Raw genomic sequence first — 20,549 nt, 5'->3', positions numbered from 1 at the left:
GGATACCCTGTCGCATGGGGCGAGCGGGCCGTGCAGGTGCCGGTGGCGCCCCCCTCTGCTGGGGCTGCCACGGCGCCCAGGGCACGTGCCCTTCTCACCCCGTGCTAGATACGCCACTGGTGGTGGGGGGTAGGGCAGATACTGGGAATGGTCTGGGAAAGTTTTTATAACAGACTCTGCTGATAGTAATCCAATATGTAAAATTCAGGTACATAAAATAAATTGTTTCTTACATGATGAGAATGCACACTTGTGGCTCTGCAGTAGCCAAATGAACCCCTATGCTTAGTGTCGTTACTGTTCTGTAACAGCATCCGGAGTCCGCAGATGACTTTTGACCAGATGAAAATCATCTGGGTTATGTACCCTATACAATGGCGGAACTAGTGAGATATGGGCCCAAGTACAACAATATGCTTTGGCCCCTCCACACTGAACCCTAAGTTATAGAATGCGAGAGCAGAGTGCCTGAAAAGGGACACGAACTTGTGGTGAAGGGGGCATGGCCTTGCAGCACACAGAGTATCAGTATTATTTATTTACAATGCAAAATAGTCTTTCATAAAATCAGGTGAATCCTGACTTGACTGAAGACGACCTTGGATTGTACATGAATATACTACGCCATATAATACAGACAGCATCGGGGACCTCCATATACCACAGACAGCATCAGTGACCACAATATACCACAGACAGCATCAGTGTCCCCCATATACTACAGTCAGCATTTGTGGCCCTCAACACTATAGCTTTACCTTGGAGCATCAGGCCAAGCAAATCAAGGTGTACCAGTCACATAAGTTTTATCCATTTAACTATCTATCTATCTATCTATCTATCTATCTATCTATCTATCTATCTATCTATCTAAATATAATATAATATTATATAATAAAGTAGGGACAGTGGCACTCAGGGATTATCCCAAAAATTATAGGACCACCATCATTGTTTTGAGTTAATGCTCCATTATGCAGAGGGCAACAGAGTGAGTTAATTTACTTGCAGTATGTGCCAGATCTCTGCTTTATGACCCTGAAGAATATATATATAGAGAGAGAGAGAGAGAGAGAGAGAGAGAGAGAGAGGACACGGTACTCAGTCACATATACAGCAGCGGCCCCGATGCCCTCCTAAGTATGGTGTACAAATTCCAATGCGGCAGTCTGCACTTAAAGGTACAGTACAGAATCACACAGCAGTCACATAGGGGTATATTTACTAAGCTCCCGATTTTGACCGAGATGGTGTTTTTTCTTCAAAGTGTCATTTCGGGAATTTACTAAGCTCAAATCTCGGCAGTGATGAGTGCCAGAGCCGGCCCTAACCAATATGATGCCCTAGGCAAGATTTTGGCTGGTGCCCCCTAGCACCACCGCTGGTTCTGCCTCTGACCTTGCACCTCTTTCCCAGCACCATCACCCCTCACCCATAGCAGTCCTTGTACCCCCTATATTTTAAATAGGAACAGTTCGCACATTTGACGCACAGCCCAAAAAGGGGCATCTTCTTGCTGGGAAGGGGCATGGCCACACAATAGTAACCCCAATTCCAATTACGCCACACAGTACTGCAACTTTATTCACATTTTATCTTGCGATAGTGTCCATAATTCATATTACATCCCACAGTAGTATCACTTTACCTTATAAACGTTACTCCTTACAGTAGAGCCCCTTTTTCACATTACATCACACTGAATTGCTCATTACTCACATTACACCACACCTTATTGCTCTTTATTCACATTAGATGACACAGTAGTGCCCTTTCTATATGCAATGCCACATAGTAGAGCACCTTATACACATAATGCCACACATTAGTAATGCATTTATACATAATTTCACACAGTAATGCCCCTTACACATATGAGACACATTAATGTCCTTATAAACATAATGCACCTTACACATTATGACAAACTTTATTAATACCCTTTTACACATAATGTCCGTTACACATATGCCGCACATTATTAATGCCCTTATACACATAATGACTAGTGATGTGCACTGGAAATTTTTCGCGTTTTGTGTTTTGGTTTTGGGTTCGGTTCCGTGGCCGTGTTTTGGATTCGGATGCGTTTTGGCAAAACCTCACCGAATTTTTTTTGTCGGATTCGGGTGTGTTTTGGATTCGGGTGTTTTTTTCAAAAAACCCTAAAAAACAGCTTAAATCATAGAATTTGGGGGTCATTTTGATCCCATAGTATTATTAACCTCAATAACCATAATTTCCACTCATTTCCAGTCTATTCTGAACACCTCACAATATTATTTTTAGTCCTAAAATTTGCACCGAGGTCGCTGGATGGCTAAGCTAAGCGACACAAGTGGCCGACACAAACACCTGGCCCATCTAGGAGTGGCACTGCAGTGTCAGGCAGGATGGCCCTTCAAAAAAATAGTCCCCAAACAGCACATGATGCAAAGAAAAAAAGAGGCGCACCAAGGTGGCTGTGTGACTAAGCTAAGCGACACAAGTGGCCGACATAAACACCTGGCCCATCTAGGAGTGGCACTGCAGTGTCAGGCAGGATGGCCCTTCCAAAAAATTGTCCCCAAACAGCACATGATGCAAATAAAAAAAGAGGCGCACCAAGGTGGCTGTGTGACTAAGCTAAGCGACACAAGTGGCCGACACAAACACCTGGCCCATCTAGGAGTGGCACTGCAGTGTCAATCAAGACAGGATGACACTTCCAAAAAATTGTCCCCAAACAGCACATGATGCAAAGAAAAAAAGAGGCGCACCAAGGTGGCTGTGTGACTAAGCTAAGCGACACAAGTGGCCGACACAAACACCTGGCCCATCTAGGAGTGGCACTGCAGTGTCATTTAAGACAGGATGGCCCTTCCAAAAAATTGTCCCCAAACAGCACATGATGCAAAGAAAAAAAGAGGCGCACCAAGGTGGCTGTGTGACTAAGCTAAGCGACACAAGTGGCCGACACAAACACCTGGCCCATCTAGGAGTGGCACTGCAGTGTCAATCAAGACAGGATGGCCCTTCCAAAAAATTGTCCCCAAACAGCACATGATGCAAAGAAAAAAAGAGGCGCACCAAGGTGGCTGTGTGACTAAGCTAAGCGACACAAGTGGCCGACACAAACACCTGGCCCATCTAGGAGTGGCACTGCAGTGTCAATCAAGACAGGATGGCCATTCCAAAAAATTGTCCCCAAACAGCACATGATGCAAAGAAAAAAAGAGGCGCACCAAGGTGGCTGTGTGACTAAGCTAAGCGACACAAGTGGCCGACACAAACACCTAGCCCATCTAGGAGTGGCACTGCAGTGTCAGGCAGGATGGCACTTCAAAAAAATTGTCCCCAAACAGCACATGATGCAAAGAAAAATGAAAGAAAAAAGAGGTGCAAGATGGAATTGTCCTTGGGCCCTCCCACCCACCCTTATGTTGTATAAACAGGACATGCACACTTTAACGAACCCACCATTTCAGCGACAGGGTCTGCCACATGACTGTGACTGAAATGACTGGATGGTTTGGGCCCCCACCAAAAAAGAAGCAATCAATCTCTCCTTGCACAAACTGGCTCTACAGAGGCAAGATGTCCACCTCATCATCATCCTCCGATTCCTCACCCCTTTCACCGTGTACATCCCCCTCCTCACAGATTATTAATTCGTCCCCACTGGAATCCACCATCTCAGGTCCCTGTGTACTTTCTGGAGGCAATTGCTGGTGAATGTCTCCACGGAGGAATTGATTATAATTCATTTTGATGAACATCATCTTCTCCACATTTTCTGGAAGTAACCTCGTACGCCGATTGCTGACAAGGTGAGCGGCTGCACTAAACACTCTTTCGGAGTACACACTGGAGGGAGGGCAACTTAGGTAGAATAAAGCCAGTTTGTGCAAGGGCCTCCAAATTGCCTCTTTTTCCTGCCAGTATACGTACGGACTGTCTGACGTGCCTACTTGGATGCGGTCACTCATATAATCCTCCACCATTCTTCCCATGGTGAGAGAATCATATGCAGTGACAGTAGACGACATGTCAGTAATCATTGGCAGGTCCTTCAGTCCGGACCAGATGTCAGCACTCACTCCAGACTGCCCTGCATCACCGCCAGCGGGTGGGCTAGGAATTCTTAGCCTTTTCCTCGCACCCCCAGTTGCGGGAGAATGTGAAGGAGGAGATGTTGACAGGTCACGTTCCGCTTGACTTGACAATTTTCTCACCAGCAGGTCTTTGAACCTCTGCAGACTTGTGTCTGCTGGAAAGAGAGATACAACGTAGGTTTTAAATCTAGGATCGAGCACGGTGGCCAAAATGTAGTGCTCTGATTTCAACAGATTGACCACCCGTGAATCCTGGTTAAGCGAATTAAGGGCTCCATCCACAAGTCCCACATGCCTAGCGGAATCGCTCTGTTTTAGCTCCTCCTTCAATGTCTCCAGCTTCTACTGCAAAAGCCTGATGAGGGGAATGACCTGACTCAGGCTGGCAGTGTCTGAACTGACTTCACGTGTGGCAAGTTCAAAGGGTTGCAGAACCTTGCACAACGTTGAAATCATTCTCCACTGTGCTTGAGTCAGGTGCATTCCCCCTCCTTTGCCTATATTGTGGGCAGATGTATAGGCTTGAATGGCCTTTTGCTGCTCCTCCATCCTCTGAAGCATATAGAGGGTTGAATTCCACCTTGTTACCACCTCTTGCTTCAGATGATGGCAGGGCAGGTTCAGGAATGTTTGGTGGTGCTCCAGTCTTCTGTACGTGGTGCCTGAATGCCGAAAGTGGCCCGCAATTCTTCGGGCCACCGACAGCATCTCTTGCACGCCCCTGTCGTTTTTTAAATAATTCTGCACCACCAAATTCAATGTATGTGCAAAACATGGGACGTGCTGGAATTTGCCCACATGTAATGCACGCACAATATTGCTGGCGTTGTCCGATGTCACAAATCCCCAGGAGAGTCCAATTGGGGTAAGCCATTCTGCGATGATCTTCCTCAGTTGCCGTAAGAGGTTGTCAGCTGTGTGCCTCTTATGGAAAGCGGTGATACAAAGCGTAGCCTGCCTAGGAACGAGTTGGCGTTTGCGAGATGCTGCTACTGGTGCCGCCGCTGCTGTTCTTGCTGCGGGAGGCAATACATCTACCCAGTGGGCTGTCACAGTTATATAGTCCTGAGTCTGCCCTGCTCCACTTGTCCACATGTCCATGGTTAAGTGGACATTGGGTACAACTGCATTTTTTAGGACACTGGTGAGTCTTTTTCTGAGGTCTGTGTACATTTTCGGTATCGCCTGCCTAGAGAAATGGAACCTAGATGGTATTTGGTACCGGGGACACAGTACCTCAATCAAGTCTATAGTTGCCTCTGAATTAACGATGGATACCGGAACCACGTTTCTCACCACCCAGGCTGCCAAGGCCTGAGTTATCTGCTTTGCAGCAGGATGACTGCTGTGATATTTCATCTTCCTCGCAATGGACCGTTGGACAGTCAATTGCTTACTGGAAGTAGTACAAGTGGTCTTCCGACTTCCCCTCTGGGATGACGATCGACTCCCAGCAGCAACAACAGCAGCGCCAGCAGCAGTAGGCATTACACTCAAGGATGCATCCGAGGAATCCCAGGCAGTAGAGGACTCGTCAGACTTGACAGTGACATGGCCTGCAGGACTATTGGCTTTCCTGGGTAAGGAGGAAATTGACACTGAGGGAGTTGGTGGTGTGGTTTACAGGAGCATGGTTACAAGAGGAAGGGATTTAGTGGTCAGTGGACTGCTTCCGCTGTCACCCAAAGTTTTTGAACTTGTCACTGACTTATGATGAATGCGCTGCAGGTGACGTATAAGGGAGGATGTTCCGAGGTGGTTAACGTCCTTACCCCTACTTATTACAGCTTGACAAAGGCAACACGCAGCTTGACACCTGTTGTCCGCATTTGTGTTGAAATAATTCCACACCGAAGAGCTGATTTTTTTTGTATTTTGACCAGGCATGTCAATGGCCATATTCCTCCCACGGACAACAGGTGTCTCCCCGGGTGCCTGACTTAAACAAACCACCTCACCATCAGAATCCTCCTTGTCAATTTCCTCCCCAGCGCCAGCAACACCCATATCCTCATCCTGGTGTACTTCAACAGTGACATCTTCAATTTGACTATCAGGAACTGGACTGCGGGTGCTCCTTCCAGCACTTGCAGGGGGCGTGCAAATGGTGGAAGGCGCAAGCTCTTCCCGTCCAGTGTTGGGAAGGTCAGGCATCGCAACCGACACAATTGGACTCTCCTTGGGGATTTGTGATTTTGAAGAACGCACAGTTCTTTGCTGTGCTTTTGCCAGCTTAAGTCTTTTCTTTTTTCTAGCGAGAGGATGAGTGCTTCCATCCTTATGTGAAGCTGAACCACTAGCCATGAACATAGGCCAGGGCCTCAGCCGTTCCTTGCCACTCCGTGTGGTAAATGGCATATTGGCAAGTTTACGCTTCTCCTCAGACGCTTTTAATTTTGATTTTTGGGTCATTTTACTGAACTTTTGTGTTTTGGATTTTACACGCTCTCTACTATGACATTGGGCATCGGCCTTGGCAGACGACGTTGATGGCATTTCATCATCTCGGCCATGACTAGTGGCAGCAGCTTCAGCACGAGGTGCAAGTGGATCTTGATCTTTCCCTTTAACCTCCACATTTTTGTTCTCCATTTTTTAATGTGTGGAATTATATGCCAGTATCAATAGCAATGGCCTACTACTATATTTACTGCGCAAAACTAAAATGCACCACAGGTATAGAATGTAGATGGATAGTATACTTAATGGATGACGAGTGACAACACAGAGGTAGGTACAGCAGTGGCCTACCGTACTGCTATAAGTATATATATAGTATACTAGTGGACACTGTCAGCAAACTGCAAAACTGTCTAAAATGCACCACAGGTATAGAATGTAGATGGATAGTATACTTAATGGATGACGAGTGACGACACAGAGGTAGGTACAGCAGTGGCCTACCGTACTGCTATAAGTATATATATAATAAACTGGTGGACACCGTCAGCAAACTGCAAAACTGTCTAAAATGCACCACAGGTATAGAATGTAGATGGATAGTATACTTAATGGATGACGAGTGATGACACAGAGGTAGGTACAGCAGTGGCCTACCGTACTGCTATAAGTATATATATAATAAACTGGTGGACACCGTCAGCAAACTGCAAAACTGTCTAAAATGCACCACAGGTATAGAATGTAGATGGATAGTATACTTAATGGATGACGAGTGACGACACAGAGGTAGGTACAGCAGTGGCCTACCGTACTGCTATAAGTATATATATATAATAAACTGGTGGACACCGTCAGCAAACTGCAAAACTGTCTAAAATGCACCACAGGTATAGAATGTAGATGGATAGTATACTTAATGGATGACGAGTGACGACACAGAGGTAGGTACAGCAGTGGCATACCGTACTGCTATAAGTATATTATATAGTATACTGGTGGACACTGTCAGCAAACTGCAAAACTGTCTAAAATGCACCACAGGTATAGAATGTAGATGGATAGTATACTTAATGGATGACGAGTGACGACACAGAGGTAGGTACAGCAGGGGCCTACCGTACTGCTATAAGTATATATATAATAAACTGGTGGACACTGTCAGCAAACTGCAAAACTGTCTAAAATGCACCACAGGTATAGAATGTAGATGGATAGTATACTTAATGGATGACGAGTGACGACACAGAGGTAGGTACAGCAGTGGCCTACCGTACTGCTATAAGTATATATATAATAAACTGGTGGACACTGTCAGCAAACTGCAAAACTATCTAAAATGCACCACAGGTATAGAATGTAGATGGATAGTATACTTAATGGATGACGAGTGACGACACAGAGGTAGGTACAGCAGTGGCCTACCGTACTGCTATAAGTATATATATAGTATACTGGTGGACACTGTCAGCAAACTGCAAAACTGTCTAAAATGCACCACAGGTATAGAATGTAGATGGATAGTATACTTAATGGATGACGAGTGACGACACAGAGGTAGGTACAGCAGTGGCCTACCGTACTGCTATAAGTATATATATAGTATACTGGTGGACACTGTCAGCAAACTGCAAAACTGTCTAAAATGCACCACAGGTATAGAATGTAGATGGATAGTATACTTAATGGATGACGAGTGATGACACAGAGGTAGGTACAGCAGTGGCCTACCGTACTGCTATTAGTATATATATAGTATACTGGTGGACACTGTCAGCAAACTGCAAAACTGTCTAAAATGCACCACAGGTATAGAATGTAGATGGATAGTATACTTAATGGATGACGAGTGACGACACAGAGGTAGGTACAGCAGTGGCCTACCGTACTGCTATAAGTATATATATATAGTATACTGGTGGACACTGTCAGCAAACTGCAAAACTGTCTAAAATGCACCACAGGTATAGAATGTAGATGGATAGTATACTTAATGGATGACGAGTGACGACACAGAGGTAGGTACAGCAGTGGCCTACCGTACTGCTATAAGTATATATATAATAAACTGGTGGACACTGTCAGCAAACTGCAAAACTGTCTAAAATGCACCACAGGTATAGAATGTAGATGGATAGTATACTTAATGGATGATGAGTGACGACACAGAGGTAGGTACAGCAGTGGCTTACCGTACTGCTATAAGTATATTATATAGTATACTGGTGGACACCGTCAGCAAACTGCAAAACTGTCTAAAATGCACCACAGGTATAGAATGTAGATGGATAGTATACTTAATGGATGACGAGTGACGACACAGAGATAGGTACAGCAGTGGCCTACCGTACTGCTATAAGTATATATATAATAAACTGGTGGACACTGTCTGCAAACTGCAAAACTGTCTAAAATGCACCACAGGTACAGAATGTAGATGGATAGTATACTTAATGGATGACGAGTGACGACACAGAGGTAGGTACAGCAGTGGCCTACCGTACTGCTATAAGTATATATACAGGTTGAGTATCCCATATCCAAATATTCCGATATACGGAATATTCCGAAATACTGACTTTTTTGAGTGAGGGTGAGATAGTGAAACCTTTGTTTTCTGATGCCTCAATGTACACAAACTTTGTTTAATACACAAAGTTATTAAAAATATTGTATTAAATGACCTTCAGGCTGTGTGTATAAGGTGTATATGAAACATAAATGAATTGTGTGAATGTACACACACTTTGTTTAATGTACAATATTATAAAAAATATTGGCTAAAATTACCTTCAGGCTGTGTGTATAAGGTGTATATGAAACATAAATGCACTCTGTACTTAGATTTAGGTCCCATCACCATAATATCTCATTATGGTATGCAATTATTCCAAAATACGGAAAAATCCGATATCCAAAATACCTCTGGTCCCAAGCATTTTGGATAAGGGATACTCAACCTGTATAATAAACTGGTGGACACTGTCAGCAAACTGCAAAACTGTCTAAAATGCACCACAGGTATAGAATGTAGATGGATAGTATACTTAATGGATGACGAGTGACGACACAGAGGTAGGTACAGCAGTGGCCTACCGTACTGCTATAAGTATATATATAATAAACTGGTGGACACTGTCAGCAAACTGCAAAACTGTCTAAAATGCACCACAGGTATAGAATGTAGATGGATAGTATACTTAATGGATGACGAGTGACGACACAGAGGTAGGTACAGCAGTGGCCTACCGTACTGCTATAAGTATATATATAGTATACTGGTGGACACTGTCAGCAAACTGCAAAACTGTCTAAAATGCACCACAGGTATAGAATGTAGATGGATAGTATACTTAATGGATGACGAGTGACGACACAGAGGTAGGTACAGCAGTGGCCTACCGTACTGCTATATATAGTATACTGGTGGACACTGTCAGCAAACTGCAAAACTAAAATGCACCACAGGTATAGAATGTAGATGGATAGTATACTTAATGGATGACGACACAGAGGTAGGTACAGCAGTGCACTCTGCACTGTACTCCTCCTATATAATATTAATTATACTGGTGGTCCCCAGTCCCCACAATAAAGCAGCACACTGAGCACAGATATGGAGTGTTTTTCTTCAGGCAGACAACGTATACTGGTGGTCACTGTCAGCAAAACTCTGCACTGTACTCCTGCTATAGCTGCTCCCCAGTCCCCACAATTAAGCAGTGTGAGCAGTGAGCACTCAGCACAGATATATTATGCAGCACACTGAGCACAGATATGGTATGGAGCGTTTTTTTCAGGCAGAGAACGGATAAAAACTGGTGGTCACTTATCAGCAAAACTCTGCACTGTACTCCTCCTAACAGCTGCTCCCCAATCCTCCCCACAATTAAGCAAAAGCAATAAACCAATCAACTTCTAGTTCTACAATAAACGGAGAGGACGCCAGCCACGTCCTCTCCCTATCATCTCCAATGCACGAGTGAGAAAATGGCGGCGACGTGCGGCTGCTTATATAGAATCCGAATCTCGCGAGAATCCGACAGCGGGATGATGACGTTCGGGCGCGCTCGGGTTAGCCGAGCAAGGCGGGAAGGTTCTTCTGACCTGCCTCGGACCCGTGTAAACAAGGTGAAGTTCGGCTCATCACTAATAATGACACACATAGTGCCCCCTACACATTTGCTGCACATAATTAGTGGCCATATACACATAATGACACACATACAGTAGTACCCTGTTACTCATATGCTGCACATTATTAATGCCCTTATACACATAATGACACACATAGTGGCCCTTTACACATATGTTGCACATTATTAATGCATTTTTACATGACACACATAATGCTCCTTACACATATTCCGAACACTACTGCACAACCAACCCACTCACATGCACACAGCACTCACACTTCCACTAACACTGTGACCTCTGCCTCTGCTTGGATACAGATGTGTTCTCACAAATCTTGCATCAATGCTAACGTCGGGCACTTTTTTTAATGAAAATGCATCTTATTTGCATTGCTATGTGGCTAGGATGCACAAGCAGCTTCTGCTGATTAAACTGATATGCATCATGCCTATATACTGTGTGAGAATGTGGCTGTATCTGCATATGAAATGCTACACACAGAATATAGGCATGCCGCATATCATTTTAATCAGCAGAAGCTGCTGATGCCCCTAGGCATATCAAATGCCCTAGGCAATTGCCTAGTTTGCCTATGCCTATGGCCGACTCTGATGAGGGCATTCGTATTTTTTTGGAAGTCAAAGAAAAAAAATACGAATGAATACACCATCAGTCAAATACGACTGTTTTTTTTATATAACTCGGTAATATACTAAAAAGTGTATTTCACAAACACTGCCGGCAATAGCCAAACACTGCCGTGAAAAAATACAAATCGTAAAAAAAAGCAGTTTCAAAACAGACCTGCTTTTTTTACCGTGTTCTGATAGGCATTAGGCATGCATGGATCCATGAGATCCGTGCATGGTTATCAGTGGGAAGGGTTGGAAAATAGTGTAAAAGTTGTAAAAAAAAATGCGTGGGGTCCCCCCTCCTAAGCAAAACCAGCCTCTGGCTCTTTGAGCCAGTCCTGGTTGAAAATATGCGGGGAAAAATTACTGGGGTTCCCCCATATTTAAACAACCAGCACCGGGCTCTGCGCCTGGTCCTGGTGCAAAAAATACGGGGGACAAAAAGCGTAGGGGTCCCCCGTATTTTTGAAACCAGCACCGGGCTCCACTAGTCAGAGAGATAATGCCACAGCTGGGGGACACTTTTATATAGGTCCCTGCGGCCCTGGCATTAAATCACTAACTAGTCACCCCTGGCCGGGGTACCCTGGAGGAGTGGGAACCCCTTAAAGCAAGGGGTCCCCCCCTCCAGCCACCCAAGGGCCAGGGGTGAAGCCCGAGGCTGTCCCCCCCATCCATGGGCTGCGGATGGGGGGCTGATAGCCAAGTGTAAAATAAAAGAATATTGTTTTTTGCACAAGAACTACAAGTCCCTGCAAGCCTCCCCCGCAAGCTGGTACTTGGAGAACCACAAGTACCAGCATGCGGGGGTTAAACGGGCCCGCAGGTACCTATAGTTCTTCTGCAAAGAAAATACCCAAATAAAAACAGTACACACACACCTTGAAAGTACAACTTTATTACATACATTCCGACACACACATACTTACCTATGTTCAGCTGCCGACTCGGCCCACGTCTCTACGTCGATTCCAGGGTACCTGAAAATAAAATTATACTCACCTACATCCAGTGTGTCCTGTTCTTTTTTTATAATCCACGTACTTGGCAAAAAAACAAACCGCATACCCGATCCACGCACTGAAAGGGGACCCATGTTTACACATGGGACCCCTTTCCCCGTCTGCAGGGACCCCCCCTGACTCCTATCAAAGAGGGTCCCTTCAGCCAATCATGGAGCGCAACGTCGTGGCACCCTCCTGATTGGCTGTGACCTCCTGTAGTGTCAGTGAGGCTGTGCAGTGAAGATTCAATGTAGCGCCTATGCGCTCCATTGTATCCAATGGTGGGAACTTTGCGGTCAGCGGTTGACCGAAAGTAACCTCACCGCTGACCGCAAAGTTCCCACCATTGGATACAATGGAGCACATAGGCGCTACATTGTATCTCTGCCGTGTGCTGCCTGACAGACACTACAGGAGCACACAGCCAATCAAGAGAGTGCCACGACGTGGCGCTCCCTGATTGGCTGAAGGGACCCTCTTTGACAGGAGTCAGGGGGGGTCCTGGCAGTTGGGGAAAGGGGTCCCATGTGTCAACATGGGACCCCTTTCAGTGCGTGGTCGGGTTTCCGTTTTTTTGTTTTGCCAAGTACGTGGATTATACAAAGAAAACAAGAAACCCTGGATTATGTGAGTATAATTTTTGCACAGGTACCCCAAGGATTCTACATGGAGAAGAGGACTGAGCCTCGTGGGAACATAGGTAAGTATGTATGTTTGGAGGTGTGCATGTATGTAATAAACTTATACTGTCACGGTGTGTGTGTCCTGTTTTTATTGGGGTATTTTTTTAGTAGTATTACTACAGGTACCAGCGGGCCCGGGTTTCCACCGCATGCTGGTACTTCTGGTTCTCCAAGTACCAGCTTGCAGGGGAGGCTTGCTGGGACTTGTAGTACTGCTACTAAAAACAATATTCACATTTTTTTCAAAAGGCTATCAGCCCCCCATCCGCCCCCCCCCCCTGGCCCTTGGGTGGCTGGAGGGGGGGGACCCCTTGATTTAAGGGGTTCCCACTCCTCCAGGGTACCCCGGCCAGGGGTGACTAGTTGGGTATGTAATGCCAGGGCCGCCGGGACCAGTATAAAAGTGTCCCCCGGCTGTGGCATTATGTACCTGGCTAGTGGAGCCCGGTGCTGGTTTCAAAAATACGGGGGACCCCCTACGCTTTTTGTCCCCTGTATTTTTGGAACCAGGACCAGGCGCAGAGCCCGGTGCTGGTTTATGAAATATGGGGGAACCCCTGTCATTTTTTTCCCCATATTTTGTGAACCAGGACCAACTCAAAGAGGGGGGGGACCCCACGCATTTTTTTTTTTTTTTGCTTTTTAACAAATTTTTTTTTTACGAAAGGTGCACAATGAAGCCCTGCACGGATCTCACAGATCCGGCCAAGATTCATTGTGTTAATGTTGGCAGTGTTTTACTATTCACTCCCGTAAAACACTGCCAAAAAATACGAATGACATCGACATCGGAAAACACGAAAATGCAGCATACGACAGCTTAGTAAATTAGTCGTAATAAATTCAAAAAGTTGCAAATTTACACTTTCGATGTCATTCGTGTTTGAACTTTAACCTCATTCTGAAAAATACGAATTTTAGTAAATATACCCCATAGTGTGTAATATGTATATATATATATATATATATATATATATATATATTGTGGCAGGAGAGGTACTTTCTCCACCTGTAAGCTATACACAGGGTCCTATAGGCTTCTTAGCCCAAGAAGCTGCTTTTTCAGCCAGCACCTGGGTGCTGGGTTTAAAGCAGAGTCTCTCCCATGAGTCAGGGCTCCTGAAGGCAGTTAGTTGTCCAGATGATAGGCCTGCTAGAGACAGTGGGATCCGGAGGGCTGGGCCACTAGTGTCAGGATGCCGGGACCTGAAGGGTTCCTTATTAAGTAAGGGGGAGTGAGGCAGGGCCTAACCCAGGGGCGGATCCAGAAGAAAATGAAAGGGGGGGCACCATGATAGGGGAACGGTAATAGTTATATTTACATGCACCTAAGGCACGCATGCTCCCAGATAAGGAGTGTGGTTCTCCTTTTGAAAAAAAAAAGAAGTGTCAGTGATCGCGCTGAGCCCAAAAAAAAGTGGGTCCCACGGACCCCTCACTTTTAAAAATTGGGGTCCTATCTGTCCTTTTCTGGGTCCCATCGGAATGAAGGTTCATATTAATCTTATTAATTATTCAAATATAAAAACAGACTTGATTTCGACACTACAAAAGTATTGCAAGGGGGAGGAGGGGGTGACAATGCTGCTGGGCTGTGTAAAATACAGGACACTCTGCCCCAGAGCTGTAACTAGACATTTCAGTGCCCTTTGGCAGAAAGTAAATTGGTGCTCCCTCTGCCGTACTTTAAACCAAGGACAGTGCGCGCCAAGGGCGCGCACCAAAAATGTAGGGGTGTGGCTTCATGGGGAAAGAGCATGGCCACATAACAGTACCAATTCACATTACACCACACAGGTAGAGCACGTTATATACACATTGCTCCAGGTAGAGCACGTTACACACATTGCACCAGTTAGAACACCCTATACACATTGCGCCAGGTAGAACACGTTATACACAATGCACCAGGTAGAGCACGTTATACACACTGCGCCAGGTAGAGCACGTTATACACACTGCGCCAGGTAGAGCACGTTACACACACTGCGCCAGGTAGAGCACGTTACACACACTTCACCAGGTTGAGCACATTACACAAACTGCGCCAGGTAGAGCACGTTACACACATTGCACCAAGTAGAACACGTTATACACACTGTGCCAGGTAGAGCACGTTATACACACTGCGCCAGGTAGAGCACGTTATACACACTGCGTCAGTTACAACACGTTATACACACTGCACCAGGTAGAGCACGCTATACAGATTGCGCCAGGTAGAACACGTTATACAGACAGAGCCAGGTAGAACACGTTATACAGATTGCGCCAGTTACAACACGTTATACACACTGCACCAGGTAGAGCATGCTCTACAGATTGCACCAGGTAGAGCACGTTATACACACTGCGCCAGGTAGAGCACGTTACACACACTGCGCCAGGTAGAGCACGTTACACACACTGCACCAGGTAGAGCACGTTATACACACTGCGCCAGGTAGAGCACGTTATACACACTGCGCCAGGTAGAGCACGTTACACACACAGCGCCAGGTAGAACACGTTATACAGATTGCGCCAGGTAGAGCACGTTATATAGATCGCGCCAGGTAGAACACGTTATATAGATTGCGCCAGGTAGAACACGTTATACACACTGCACCAGTTAGTGTTCTATACACATTGCGCCAGGTAGAGCATATTATACACGTTTTATATGGTACTAGGGAGTAGCGACAGAGGTAGCAGGGAGTATGGACAGAGAGAGGCACCAGGGAATAGGGACAGAGGTAGCAGGGAAAGAGAGAGGCACCAGGGAATAGGGACAGAGAGAGCAAGGAGTAGGGACAGAGGCACCAGGGGGTAGGGACAGAGGCACCAGGGAATAGGTACAAAGAGAGGCACCAGGGGGTAGGGACAGAGAGAAGCACCAGGGGGTAGGGACAAAGGTAGCAAGGAGTAGGGACAGAGGCACCAGGGGGTAGGGACGGAGCCGGCACCAGGGGGTAGGGACGGAGGCAGCAGGGGGTAGGGACGGAGGCGGCAGGGGGTAGGGACGGAGTCGGCAGAGGGTAGGGACGGAGGCAGCAGGGGGTAGGGACAGAGGCTCCAGGGGGTAGGGACAGAGGCACCAGGGGGTAAGGACAGAGGCACCAGGGGGTAAGGACAGAGGCACCAGGGGGTAGGGACAGAGGCACCAGGGGGTAGGGACAGAGGCACCAGTAGGTAGGGACGGGACGGAGGCACCAGGGGGTAAGGACAGAGGCACCAGGGGGTAGGGACAGAGGCACTAAGGGGGTAGGGACAGAGAGGCAGGAGAGAATGCAGCCAGAAACCCCACCAAATAACTCCCTCCAGGGACCAGGCCCCCACCGCTTACCATGGAAACTGTGAGCAGCAGCGCTGTCAGGCCGGGAGGTATAGTCCGATTCGCATGAGGCCACAACGCCGCCAGCATGGAGTCACAGGATGCGGCCAGGGGGGAGCGGAAAACGCGGAGGGGGCGGCCGCATGCTTGAGGAGGAAGAAGAGTGGAATCAGCGGGGAGAGCGGCGGCATCCAGCCGGGGGACCAGGGACCAAACTGCCCCCACCTCAGGTACAGCAGCGGAGTTCATTGTGGGGGGGAGAGCATGCGGAGCAGAGGAGGAGGGGAGGGCGGGAGATCACACTGTTCATGGTCTCCGCCTCTTCCAAGTTCCTCCCTCCGTTCCGTCCCTCCCACCGGACTGATTGACAGCGCAGGACAGGACAGCGCTGTGGCTCACAGCGCGCCCTGAGGGAGTCTAGACCCGGTGTTTTTTTATGTTTTGTGCCCAACGTCAATTCCTGGGTAACGATAGGGGGGGCACGGGCCCGAGTGCACACCCCCCCCTTCCTGGATCCGCCAATGGCCTAACCTCCCTGATAGTTTATACTAAAGACAGTGATCTTTGTTTTATGTATTTCTTTGTTTATGAGCTACCTGAATAAAAGGTATTTGTTGTTTTTGCACAAGCCTGGAGTCGGTCGTTGGTGGATTTTTGTAGCAGAGCACATTCTAGCAAGTCTCCTGTTACAATATATACTAGTGATGTGCACCGGAAATTTTTCGGGTTTTGGTTTTGGATTCGGATCCGCGGCCGTGTTTTGGATTCGGACGCGTTTTGGCAAAACCTCCCTGAAAATTTTTTGTCGGATTCGGCTGTGTTTTGGATTTGGGTGTTTTTGTACAAAAAAACCCTCAAAAACAGCATAAATCATAGAAATTGGGGGTCATTTTGATCCCATAGTATTATTAACCTCAATAACCATAATTTACACTCATTTTCAGTCTATTCTGAACACCTCACACCTCACAATATTATTTTTAGTCCTAAAATTTGCAACGAGGTCGCTGGATGGCTAAGCTAAGCGACACAAGTGGCCGACACAAACACCTGGCCCATCTAGGAGTGGCACTGCAGTGTCAGGCAGGATGGCACTTCAAAAAAATTGTCCCCAAACAGCACATGATGCAAAGAAAAAAAGAGGCGCACCAAGGTCACTGTGTGACTAAGCTAAGCGACACAAGTGGCCGACACAAACACCTGGCCCATCTAGGAGTGGCACTGCAGTGTCAGACAGGATGGCACTTCAAAAAAATCGTCCCCAAACAGCACATGATGCAAAGAAAAAAAGAGGCGCACCAAGGTCGCTGTGTGACTAAGCTAAGCGACACAAGTGGCCGACACAAACACCTGGCCCATCTAGGAGTGGCACTGCAGTGTCAGACAGGATGGCACTTCAAAAAATTGTCCCCAGACAGCACATGATGCAAAGAAAAAAAGAGGTGCACCAAGGTCGCTGTGTGACTAAGCTAAGCGACACAAGTGGCCGACACAAACACCTGGCCCAGCTAGGAGTGGCACTGCAGTGTCAGGCAGGATGGCACTTCAAAAAAATTGTCCCCAAACAGCACATGATGCAAAGAAAAAAAGAGGCGCACCAAGGTCGCTGTGTGACTAAGCTAAGCGACACAAGTGGCCGACACAAACACCTGGCCCATCTAGGAGTGGCACTGCAGTGTCAGGCAGGATGGCACTTCAAAATAATTGTCCCCAAACAGCACATGATGCAAAGAGAAATGAAAGAAAAAAGAGGTGCAAGATGGAATTGTCCTTGGGCCCTCCCACCCACCCTTATGTTGTATAAACAGGACATGCACACTTTAACGAACCCATCATTTCAGCGACAGGGTCTGCAACATGACTGTGACTGAAATGACTGGATGGTTTGGGCCCCCACCAAAAAAGAAGCAATCAATCTCTCCTTGCACAAACTGGCTCTACAGAGGCAAGATGTCCACCTCATCATCATCCTCCGATTCCTCACCCCTTTCACTGTGTACATCCCCCTCCTCACAGATTATTAATTCGTCCCCACTGGAATCCACCATCTCAGGTCCCTGTGTACTTTCTGGAGGCAATTGCTGGTGATTGTCTCCACGGAGGAATTGATTATAATTAATTTTGATGAACATCATCTTCTCCACATTTTCTGGAAGTTACCTCGTACGCCGATTGCTGACAAGGTGAGCGGCTGCACTAAACACTCTTTCGGAGTACACACTGGAGGGTGGGCAACTTAGGTAAAATAAAGCCAGTTTGTGCAAGGGCCTCCAAATTGCCTCTTTTTCCTGCCAGTATACGTACGGACTCTCTGACGTGCCTACTTGGATGCGGTCACTCATATAATCCTCCACCATCTTTCAATGGTGACAGAATCATATGCAGTGACAGTAAACGACATGTCAGTAATCGTTGCCAGGTCCTTCAGTCTGGACCAGATGTCAGCACTCGCTCCAGACTGCCCTGCATCACCGCCAGCGGGTGGGTTCGGAATTCTTAGCCTTTTCCTCGCACCCCCAGTTGCGGGAGAATGTGAAGGAGGAGCTGTTGACAGGTCACGTTCCGCTTGACTTGACAATTTTCTCACCAGCAGGTCTTTGAACCTCTGCAGACTTGTGTCTGCCGGAAAGAGAGATACAACGTAGGTTTTAAATCTATGATCGAGCACGGTGGCCAAAATGTAGTGCTCTGATTTCAACAGATTGACCACCCGTGAATCCTGGTTAAGCGAATTAAGGGCTCCATCCATAAGTCCCACATGCCTAGCGGAATAGCTCTGTTTTAGCTCCTCCTTCAATGTCTCCAGCTTCTTCTGCAAAAGCCTGATGAGGGGAAAGACCTGACTCAGGCTGGCAGTGTCTGAAATGACTTCACGTGTGGCAAGTTCAAAGGGTTGCAGAACCTTGCACAAAGTTGAAATCATTCTTCACTGCGCTTGAGTCAGGTGCATTCCCCCTCCTTTGCCTATATCATGGGCAGATGTATAGGCTTGAATGGCCTTTTGCTGCTCCTCCATCCTCTGAAGCATATAGAGGGTTGAATTCCACCTCGTTACCACCTCTTGCTTCAGATGATGGCAGGGCAGGTTCAGGACTGTTTGCTGGTGCTCCAGTCTTCGGCACGCGGTGGCTAAATGCCGAAAGTGGCCCGCAATTCTTCGGGCCACCGACAGCATCTCTTGCACACCCCTGTCGTTTTTTAAATAATTCTGAACCACCAAATTCAATGTGTGTGCAAAACATGGGACGTGCTGGAATTTGCCCAGATGTAATGCACGCACAATATTGGTGGCATTGTCCGATGTCACAAATCCCCAGGAGTGTCCAATTGGGGTAAGCCATTCTGCGATGATGTTCCTCAGTTTCCGTAAGAGGTTGTCAGCTGTGTGCCTCTTATGGAAAGCGGTGATACAAAGCGTAGCCTGCCTAGGAACGAGTTGGCGTTTGCGAGATGCTGCTACTGGTGCCGCCGCTGCTGTTCTTGCTGCGGGAGGCAATACATGTACCCAGTGGGCTGTCACAGTCATATAGTCCTGAGTCTGCCCTGCTCCACTTGTCCACATGTCCGTGGTTAAGTGGACATTGGGTACAACTGCATTTTTTAGGACACTGGTGACTCTTTTTCTGAGGTCTGTGTACATTTTCGGTATCGCCTGCCTAGAGAAATGGAACCTATATGGTATTTGGTACCGGAGACACACTACCTCAAACAAGTCTCTAGTTGCCTCTGAATTAACGGTGGATACCGGAACCACGTTTCTCACCACCCAGGCTGACAAGACCTGAGTTATCCGCTTTGCAGCAGGATGACTGCTGTGATATTTCATCTTCCTTGCAAAGGACTGTTGGACAGTCAATTGCTTACTGGTAGTAGTACAAGTGGTCTTCCGACTTCCCCTCTGGGATGATGATCGACTCCCAGCAGCAACAACAGCAGCACCAGCAGCAGTAGTTACACTCAAGGATGCATCGGAGGAATCCCAGGCAGGAGAGGACTCGTCAGACTTGCCAGTGACATGGCCTGCAGGGCTATTGGCTTTCCTGTGTAAGGAGGAAATTGACACTGAGGGAGTTGGTGGTGTGGTTTGCAGGAGCTTGGTTACAAGAGGAAGGGATTTAGTGGTCAGTGGACTGCTTCCGCTGTCATCCAAAGTTTTTGAACTTGTCACTGACTTCTGATGAATGCGGACCAGGTGACGTATAAGGGAGGATGTTCCTAGGTGGTTAACGTCCTTACCCCTACTTATTACAGCTTGACAAAGGCAACACACGGCTTGACACCTG

The sequence above is a fragment of the Pseudophryne corroboree genome, chromosome 7 (assembly GCF_028390025.1).
Source record: "Pseudophryne corroboree isolate aPseCor3 chromosome 7, aPseCor3.hap2, whole genome shotgun sequence".
NCBI classification, from domain to species: domain Eukaryota; kingdom Metazoa; phylum Chordata; class Amphibia; order Anura; family Myobatrachidae; genus Pseudophryne; species Pseudophryne corroboree.
This window is presented reverse-complemented; position numbering follows the sequence as displayed.